The sequence below is a fragment of the Trachymyrmex septentrionalis genome, unplaced genomic scaffold, assembly GCF_001594115.1.
Source record: "Trachymyrmex septentrionalis isolate Tsep2-gDNA-1 unplaced genomic scaffold, Tsep1.0 scaffold190, whole genome shotgun sequence".
Lineage (NCBI taxonomy): Eukaryota > Metazoa > Arthropoda > Insecta > Hymenoptera > Formicidae > Trachymyrmex > Trachymyrmex septentrionalis.
In genome coordinates this window covers 76282-86922 of record NW_017305072.1, presented here as the reverse complement: position 1 = coordinate 86922, position 10641 = coordinate 76282, and the positions used below count along the sequence as shown (strand labels likewise).

At 39.9% G+C, this 10641-nt stretch overlaps 1 protein-coding gene across 1 annotated transcript in view; it reads right to left on the bottom strand.

The window, feature by feature from the left end:
- Nucleotides 1–10641, bottom strand: part of LOC108747043 — a 35611-nt gene that overhangs the window by 16522 nt on the left and 8448 nt on the right. The gene's annotated exons all lie outside the window — the stretch shown is intronic.

Genomic DNA, 10641 nt, shown 5'->3' with positions numbered 1-10641 from the left:
GGGAGGGAGGGCGGGGAGGGGGGGGGGGAGGGTCGAAATTCCATCTTAAGGAGGAGAAGGACGATAGTGTAGCACGCGTAACACTAATACGACTATGTAGCACGCGAAAGTTGCCGCTCTCTGCCCGCCGGTTAAGCCCTCTCGAGAGCCGAGAACCGTCCCTCTTCCACCTCCTTCGAAGCCTTGTATAAACTCCACAACTTCGTAAGCGCGTAAGAGGGAATAGAGATGGGAGAATTGCTAACTACAGATCGGAGAACGTTGCACGCCCGCTGCACAATTTGCATCGCTTCCAGGCGATACGACGATCGTCCGGGGACGCGAGATACGGCGCGCGCGAAGCCTCGGCTTCTGTATTATAACATATTATAACTTCGCTTTTGTATTTTAGAGCTAGATCTTAACACTCTCCTCTAAACGTTGCGCACGATGCCTCTAGGATGCGCCAAATAAGAACGTGTTGATTTCTAGCAACAATGGGACGCTTCTCAATAGTCTTGCTTTCAGACGTATTGATTATAAATAACTTTTTTTGTAGCTATAATTAATTTTTCCATACCAAAATGCTGCCTTTATAAATGGAGAGTTTAAATTCTGTTTACAATTACTACTTAAGTCTCATCTTAAAAGCACAAAACATTTAGAACAAAATTCATATATTGAGACGCGAGAGTGGATTCACATTTCGGCATATAAGCATTATTCCCTGGTTTTTTAAACACAATATTATATATCTTTTTATAAACTTTGCATTCTACACTCTTGCTAATAAGAGAAAAAACTGTTTAAAAATTCTCAGATTTATGCATCGAAGAACAACTTGATGAATTTGTAGTACTTATCGCAAATATCAAATCAATTTCTAGGATTCTTCCATTAAATCGTATATCTTAAAACTAGTTTTTAAGTCGCTCGGCAGAAATGCAACTGTAAATATACCGGTCTTAAAGGCTCAGGATTGCATTGCATGCGTATATTCTCTCTCTCGTTTTCGTATCGCTCGCTAGGATAGCATGCGCTCCCTTCACGCGAGTTTACTTCTACTACGCCTCCTTTTGCGGCGTGCAAAACTCCTGTCGTATAAGTTCGAGAATTGCTGCGAGAAGAGCGAAGTTGCTTCCTCTTCCATCAAGCCTCCCGGAAGGATCGGGAATTCTAAGCTTAGTCGTAAGTACATATTCGATGCTGCCGCGAGGCATGTCTGGATAAGAGCTTTGGAAATTTAATAACTGCGTAAGTAGATCCAATACTCGATATCCTGCGGAAGGAACTTAAAAGGTCGCGCGTTTAAAGCGCGGAAGTAATACAGCTAATATTTAAGAACGCTTTGCATAATATGGATAATATTGTGATACTTGCCGCCTCATATTTGACATTAAAATCGCATTTACCGCATATACATTGATTAGCCAATCTGCCATTTTCAAGACGTTCGTCCGCGTCCAACTCGTTTTTCTCCTTTCGATCTGTAATTGAAGCTACACGTATCTACCACACACGTGCATCGTACGTGAGAGGCATATGGCAGTGCGAAAGAACAAGAAGCTACATATATACGTGTACGCGACTAGTCTTCATATCTGACCCTTCTTTGCTCAATAATAAGGGAACGTTATTCGGTCTTAACTACCTACCTACCTACCTCTTCTTGCTCTAGGAAGCAAAAGTAATTTGCCATCGCATTTGCTTCCTAGAGAAAGTCTTCTAACTTGAATCTACTGGCGCCATTAAAAATTCAGAGATGGGTTTTACCAACTTACGCTATTGAATTATAATTTTAGAACTCGGCGCGATCGATGTGTTATTTTTTCTAGAGATGTCTTTATACAGGTATTCTTATGGCGGAATTTTTTATAAAAGGAAAAAAAAATTGTAAGTGTTTTCATATAAAATACTTTAAAGAGAAGCTTTTCATATCCTTTATAAATCTTTGTAGCAAATATCGCGAGCTTAATATATATGTATATCGCTCAACAGCCTTTCATCAGATTTAGAGAAAAAGGGACGTATTTCCAGCCAATGAACAAACGTATTTTGTGAAAGGAAGAACGACAAAGGTGGAGAGGAGCGTGATAGAATAGCAGGTGGGTGTCTTCATAAAGGCAGATCACCCATAGCACGAACCGCGTAATTACATGAAAAAGAAAATACAAAGCGAGACGGTAATCAAAGAACGCTCTGTGGTCGTTTTCATTGGGCACGCTTTTTGCGTGATATTGTTGATGTACGCGTGCATTCCGTTGTCCAGTCGAGGAAAAACATCGAATTGTGAAAAAGCTTTTGACACGCGTAAATGGGTATATAGCTTTGCGGATGAGAGCACCGGATGATCGACGTTGCAATACGATCGCCATGGGGGAAACACGATCAATCCGTATATTAGTTGTTTAACAACTTGGACAGATTCTACGCGTGTTGTTTGTATCTGAGAAATTTTACGAAAATAAATTTCACTCCGTTATTAAAGTCTACGTTTCTTTTATTAGCAGCATAATACAAATGCTGAAGCGTAATTCTTAAAGCATAATAATATATCGCCATTGAACTGGATTTAAAGCGTTAAGGATTAATACTTAATCCTCAACACTGACAGACTTAGCGCATTAAGCTACAAATAGCAAGCTTTAGCCTCGGCGAGCTTAAAGTACTAAAGAAATACGAACGCGTAATCATTGACGACGAAACCAGCCCTTCGATTGGTTTCGATTATTATCTTTCTTTCGTTTATCGCGTTAAAATAATTCATTATGATTCGACGTAATCGCGGTTCGTTCGAGGCGCCGATGTGCAGCCTCCGCGCGAACGAGTTTAACTTAAAAGTAGGCTCTTCCATGCTCAAAGCAGCTCCGACAAAATTGGTTTAATTCGCACGCCGACGAGTGCGATTATATTCTCCTCCAGTCGGTATTTTGCGCTCGTCATCGTTCGAAGCATGCCGTTGATAGATCACGAGATAACTATCGATCCTCTGTCGTCAGCAACCTACCATGATCATCTTTCACGACATTTAAGTACTCGATCGCGGTAGATATCTCATCAATTTCTGCAAATAATCTTCGATCCCAACAAGAGCCTGAATTTCGTTTAAAGCGAGAGAAACTTTCGCGCTTTTCGTGTTAAGGCAATGCGTCCATTTGCCGAGATCGCTTTCCGATCGTAAATAAAATTCGTATACAATTTCCATTGAATAGAAACGAGAATTTACAGATTAAAATTGTAAAATACTCTTTTATATAGAATTAGAGATTTGTTTTGAAATAACATCGATCAATATTAAACTCATTGTATTTTTCACTTGTCCCGACAGAATGGACATTGATTAGATTCCGCATTTATAATTACATTCGGATCTCTTTTATATTCTCTTTTTACATTCGCAGCACGAATTCAAAGGCAACATACATAACGATAAATGACGTGTAAAAATATCTGCGGTTTCGCTTCTTTTTGATTTTCCGCATTTTCATCGAACAGCGTGACTCAATTACTTCGGGATTAATGCGGAATACGTGATGAAAATTCAAAAGACGCTTTACCGTGGCAAATCCGCGATCGCGACGTGTTCCTTTTGCATTCGCCATTAGCGTTGCTTCGATAGTTTAGCCGACGGAGACGCAATTGTCCTAAGAAGCGCGAGGAGCGTCATTCCTCCTTCTTCCACTTCGAGAGACATCGTAGTGCCGTTTCCCTCGGCAACGACTTAACCCGTTCAAGTACGGCCGGAGTAAAATTACGGCCCGCTTCCGGGCCGGTGGTCCGCATAGCGAGCGGAAATTCGGTGATTCCATCGTCTTCGAGAGCCGGTCGAAATGTGACGTTTGAGACTTGAGGAAGGTGTAGCGATAAAGAATTTATTATCAGTTGATTACATATCGCAGTTGAGTTATACAAAAATATATGAAGCGAATAATGAGTGAAATTAAACGTCGAATTAAAGATATAGTGGTATAAAAAAAAATTAATGATAAGTAAAAACGCACAATATTACGATCGAAAAGATTAATTGCGTGTCTATATATAGAACATTAAGTTGTATCGATAATATAAATCAAGTAGAATATAATTTTTGCAATTACATGAGATAACGGTTTATACTTTAAAAAGTAAAGAATGATATATTTATATATTGAAGAAAATCGAGAACAATTATTTATACAAGGGCGAGAGAGAATAGAAGTGATCTAAGTGCCGCTGAATTTGCCACGGATGGATTGTTACTAGCGGCTTGCTTCTTGAGCCGGTATCTTAGCTGGTCCTGGCATGTATGATTAAATTAGAACAATGCCGGCATAACTCGCCTAGCATGCTCATCCCCTTCCGTCGCAGTCAGTTGCTGCAGCCTGCGCCAGGTTTACCATTTACTAGTAGACGTTAGTAGTTTAGGAACTCTCTCTCTCTCTCTCTCTCTCTCTCTCTCTCTCTCTCGTCACAAGTTCTCCCTACTTTCTCCTCTTCGTCTTTCTCGTTCTCCGTTTCTTCCTGCATTTGTCGTCACCGATTCGATCTCTCCCAGCGGTTGTAATCTCGTGGCAATCCGTAATTTTACGGCGTGCGTGCGTGCTTGTCAGGATGACAATGCGACTTCAGCCACCTCGACTTAATCGCTTCCGCACGGTCCGCTTCTCAAGGAGATTGCACTAACGCGTTAACCCTTTCGCGCCTAATGGATTATATGCGGTAGTCCCACGTGAGTGTTTAGCACGAAATTCGACGGCTTTCACATCGTTACGAAGTCGTGAAAGTCTTACATTATTATGTTTGTAACGTGCAAAATCATATTTTTAAAGACACGCTCTTATTCTTAAAAAAGAAAAACTCTCAGACTCTTTAAATAGGCAGCTTTAAGAAAATCTAAGAACATCGTACAAAATCTCAGGAAATTATAAATTACGCGTAGTAGAAAAAAGTATGTTGGAATTAAACTGAAAAGAACCTTATAACTTCAATTAAAATAATAAATTTTGCCTTATACCAGTATCTCGGTATTTCCGCAGTATATTTAAACCGCAAGTTATCGGAACGGAATAACGAAATAGTCTGATAAAATAAAGTACCGCAATTCTTGCAGGAAAAAAACTTCATGCCCTAGTTCTGCGACATCTTGTCTAAACATAGCGAATTACAGTGGCCTTAAAATACCTTTTAATTGAACAAAATTGGAAGTGCTAGCGGCATTACGGTGGAGATACAGACGAAAAGGTACAACAAAGATAAATATTGGGTTTGGAACGAAACGCGAAAGATAGAGCAATCCAAAAATGAAAATGGACATTCATTTATTTGACAAATTCATCTTGTGCCTCATAGTGCCAATTACTCTAATGAAACTGGTAAGGCGGGTAAAAATTGCTAAATCACATAGGCAACATATGCAAATCGCGGAAATACTGCTGTAATTTTTATACTATTTTCTTTATTCGCTCTCGTCGCGAATAACAAATGTTGTCTGACGGTGATTTCTATAAATTCTTTTGCAATTTCGTATTGCGGGATTACCCATGTAGCACAACTTTTCCGTGAAAGTGTTAAAAACTAAAAGCTTTTTCTGCGTACATATTTATAGATACGTCAGGATAAATATTTCTCCCATAAAATTTTCACGTCGACTCGATACATTGTTGTCGTTAATTTATATTTCAAACAGTTTAATAAATAAATGCTTCTGGCAAAAAAAGGAACACTTTTTTCAAATATCTTGTGCATAAATAAAACTATACGAATGACTTTTGTACATGTTCATCTTGTTCGATTGAAGAACTCCTTGGATGCATCCGATTCAGATTGCTCCTGTGACTTTTAGTAAAATTACGACAAGCATACAAAGCGAAAGAAGTTGCGTCGGTGAAAGTATTTCATTTCTCGGATGGAAGTTTGCCTACTTCCTCCCTGCTTTCGACGTAGAAGGGATATTATTCCGGCGCGATCTATTAAAATTTTCGCTGAATTTTGTCAACTCGAGGGACGGGATAGAAGGGTCGGATCTTAGGCAATATGAAATTTAGCGCAGCTGTCGCGCATCTTCGAGAAAATTCGTATTAATATCTTCAGCTATTCGATGTATTTTGAAGCCGATGAAACCACCGATGTAGCAAACTAAGAAGAACAGCGATTTTTAGAATATTTATTGGATATCAATTATTTTCAGTTAGTTACATGCAATTTAGTTAGTTAAAGAATTTTTTCAATTAAATTTTAGAAATATTTATAAATAACGTTTCCTTTTAGAAAAATGTTCGCAAATAATTCGCAAGTAATTCGCAATACTGCCAATTCACACAACTGCATTGAATGAAATTATAAGTGGACAATATACCGCGGGCAAAATTATCTCGGTGCTCGTGTTTTCTTTTGCGCTTGAAAAAATATAAATTATGAAGCTGAAAGCTTATTACGCTCGCTATATTATTAACCTATTCCCTTTGAATTTCACCGCGGCAAGATGAGCGGGATTTTATTTCGACAAAATCGGTGAATAAAGATTGTGAGAAAGAGAAAGCACATGAAAAGCGTGCCGCTATACGCTGCTGCTCGCGAGCAAATACGCAGCTACCAGTCCTTATATAATCATCGCGCAAGGTAGAAAACGTGGGAGGCTTTGAGCTTTCGTCGACATCTATAAAACATAAAACTCGGCAAAAAATACCAGAAAACTCATTTCCATCGATCCTACCTATTTAATATTCGCCGGACTAATATTTACCATGCCAGAAGCAAGTTACAGATGCGGACATAATTACGGATAACATTGTGCGATGAGGAAATACGTGAAGTAATTTTTTTTCTGGATTTTAAACAGTCATTGTGCTATCAATAAAATTACTGCATAAATTACAAAAGAACATCTTGTTTCTTTATTTCTAATCGATTCAAATATAGTTTTCTTTCCTAAAGGCCTTCTTTTAAGCCTTTATTCCGTTAAATATATTCATAAACAGCTGCGAATCTTAAGACACGAAAAATTTTGAAATTTCCTCGTCTCTAATAAATTCGAGAAAATTGTTTGCAATACTTGACGTGAATACCTCATGTAACATTAAATTCAAGTTTCGTAAGATGTCGATGGCGTAGCTAACGAAGAAACTTGCCCATTCAAGAATTAAAACGTAACAAATCATACGTCTCTACGATATTACATCTCGCGAATCTTACGGCGGCGTAGTAACGCACGGAAAGGTGTTAAGAGCGACGAGAGAACTGTACCGCAATTAAAGAAGCTGCCAACTGCAGAATGTATTAGCGAACGGAGGCGGCGCGACGCCACGGTGTGCTTTGCGTTTAATCGATTCCCTTTCGGCGGTAATCCGCGCGCCAAAACCGCGCGCTGTCGGAAAGCGGGTTGCGGACGTACGAGAGAGGACGTGGCGAAGGAGAACGTTGTGTATGTAGGCAGGATGTACGAGGAGCGTTGAGGTGGTACATATAGGTAAACGGAAGACGCGGGAAAGCGCGTCACGGACGACGTCCCGCTGAGGTTCCGCGTTACACGTAGGCGGGCGCAAAGCTGTGGGAAGAAGCGAAGAGGGTGAGGGGAGGGAAGATTCGACGGGACGGGGGCGGACGGGCGTAATTACGTTTTGTCGCTCGTCGCCCGGATTTCCTTTGTTACATTAGCCGCTCCCCTGTCCTAGGGCGCCTAGAACCCTGGATACGACGTCGCCAGGAGAGGAGTGCGCCGTTAATCTTTAACGACCTGAACACACTGGGATCGGCGCACCGAAAAGGGAGAGAAAGTCCGATCTCCAACCGAACCATGGAACGGGAGGGTACGACGAGAGGGCTTTGTAATCGAATCCCACCGCTTCCTCTCCTGTTTTTGGCGACTGCCGTCGTAGACGATGCTGATCCAGTTTATACGCGGTCAAAGCCGGCCGAGAAAGAATCCTGTTGCACGAGCAATCCCTGAGTAGATTAGACAAACGATACTTTTACATTTGGATATTTCATAGTGAATATGCAGCTGTATGTGATAACGATTGTTATAGGCTGTTGCATAATCATAGAGTTTTTGAATGTGTCACTTAAAAATTGCAATAAATGTATTAAGTAATTTAATCGAGTTTGACTACAAATGTAAGATTAAAAATGCTAGAGTAAATGAGCACAAGACAGATGACAAATTGATAAACATATGTATATTTAATAAATTTCAACCAGCGGAATGTTTCAGCTTAATAATAATAAATAAATAAGTGATTATCAGCCACAAAAACTGGAACAATAAATGTCGTGGAAACATAACAACATGACTGAAAACGTCATAATAAATTAAATAAATTATACACATTAATACAATCTAATAGTGTGTGTCGAGAATTAAAAAAAAAGTATAGATGTCAAAGCATAAAATAAGTCTATAATTGATTCATCGTTTCCTTTACGAGAATTAATTAAATCCAATACATAATTAAGAATCAGGACCGAGCTGCAATAGATTGTATTGCATATTCACGAGAAGTGTTTTAACTCTACAATGTCTGATGACCGATATGTTTGACTAGTTTCTCCTTTAGGATTGTCATCAAATTTCTCATCTTAAAATTTCCTAACTTTTCTCTAATTTTCAGACAAAATTTCATAATTTTCCCTGACTTCTAACAATATTTTGAAATTTTTTGTATCTTCCTGATTTGAGAGCCATTAAATATTTTGTTGAGAGATCAATTTAACACAGCAATATAAATTACTATTAATGTTGCTGATATAGTTTACATTTTTAATTATTAAGTCGGTAATATTCTAAAACTGTGTAGGTACATATATTAAACTTCTTTAAAGCCGAGAATTTTCATTTTTCAGAAAACTTGACAAAATTCCGTGATTTTTTCCCTGATTTCTAATTTTGCAGCAACTCTATTCTATTTAATCGGTAATGTTTTAAACTGTGTTTGTTAAAATTTTTTTTTAATTTTGAAATCTTTATTAAGATAAATGTAATGAAAACTATAAAATTATATTATTATTGTGTGTTCTCTTTCATGAACTTTAGTATAAAATATACTAAGCCGTATCTCTCTCTATCTACTTTCCGAGCAGTCTTTAACTATTAAAAAAAAAATAAGATGGGTGTCCATCGTTATTCAAGCGAAGCTTAGGTTAACGCGAAATGTTGTGCGCGAAAGCGGCTTACGCTCAGCTGGATCACTCGACCGAATCGCGGTGATGGATTCAAAGGAGAGTGGCGTTACTCTTGGATACTTCGCTGTTAATCCTCCCGAAGAGCAGGATACTGTGTGATGCAGGAAGGCGCGAAGATTCCGAGTTACGTCGTTCGTTAACGGATCGGTAGGCAAATTCTATAGATTTCGCCGCATTATCCCGCCCCGGGTTGGCGTGTCTGCGGCGTTCAAAGTCTATTAATTTCTCCCGTCGATGCTTTGACGGCATGTGATGGCATTTATATGTACATATACAAATGAGCATGTACACGGAGCGTATACAAGTACGAACGCTCCTGGCAGCGTGGAGCGAATGTAAAGAGAGAGAAAGGGTAATTCAGTGGGAGGATGGAAGCGGAGGGAGAGAGAGAGAGAGAGAGAGCCCAAGGCTGGCGGGACCAGTAATGGAAACAGAATGGGATAATTCCGCGAGCCGCGGACGGACGCGGTAATTGCGAATAATTGCATTGTCTTCGAGTCGTTCGCCCGAGTCCATCTCTCTCGTTGCGCGCTCTCGTTCTCGTGCTCTTCTCTTTCATCCAGGGATCCTCCCTTTCTTTTCACCCTGAAGCGCCTCGTCTCGTGCGCGCATTCGCTTCCCGAGCTCGGTGAATTGCTTCGGTACGAATTGAGAGTCGCCTGGTGGAAACTCTCTCATACCGATTAGGAAATCTCGTTCCGTCGTCTTTCTGTCCACCAACGCGCGACGAGTCCGGTTTCCACCGCGGTTTAATGCCACGTGGAAATTACGCTCCGGTTGAAGAAACCGTTCGAGTCTCTACGCTAAAAGGGGTTGCCTCGTAATTGATTTCTTCAAATCGATATTATCGGAATGTATAATATTTTCTCTCTCCCCCCCCCCCGTCTCTTCCTCTTTTTGTCCTATAATTACAATATTATATCGAATAATGACGATAAGGCTGTATTTGTACCTACAGATATATTAAAATCGATATACATATACGCATCGATTATGTATAAAAATTTTGAAGCAAAATATTAATAAAAGGAACATTATATGGGAAAACTTAAACTTATCTATCTTTCCTTCTTAACCAAAAATTGGTCTATTTATTTGAGAACTGTACATATTCTTCTTGGTTATACCACCTGTTTCTCCGCCCTACGCGTTAAATTTGCAACGAATGTTCTCTCAGGGACAAGGCCCGAAGAAAGATGGTGCCCCAACGACAGATTTTGCATTCCTACGTAAAGTGGAGGCACGTGCAAGGCGACACGCCGGGATTTTGGATAATTCCGCGCACGCCTCCGGCGAGAAATAAATTTCCGACCGCGCGATCGAGACTGTCGAGTAAAAAGAAAGGGGAAGTTCCGAGAATATAGCGTTTTCGAGCGGAGGAAACTTGGTAAAGTACCTCTGATATGTTCGAAGTACGGCGGAGTCTCGGCATAGGATATCCTGAAAAGATTCTAGCGCTCGTACATATTTTACATAGAACACCGCCGCCGCATCCCAAAGAACCCA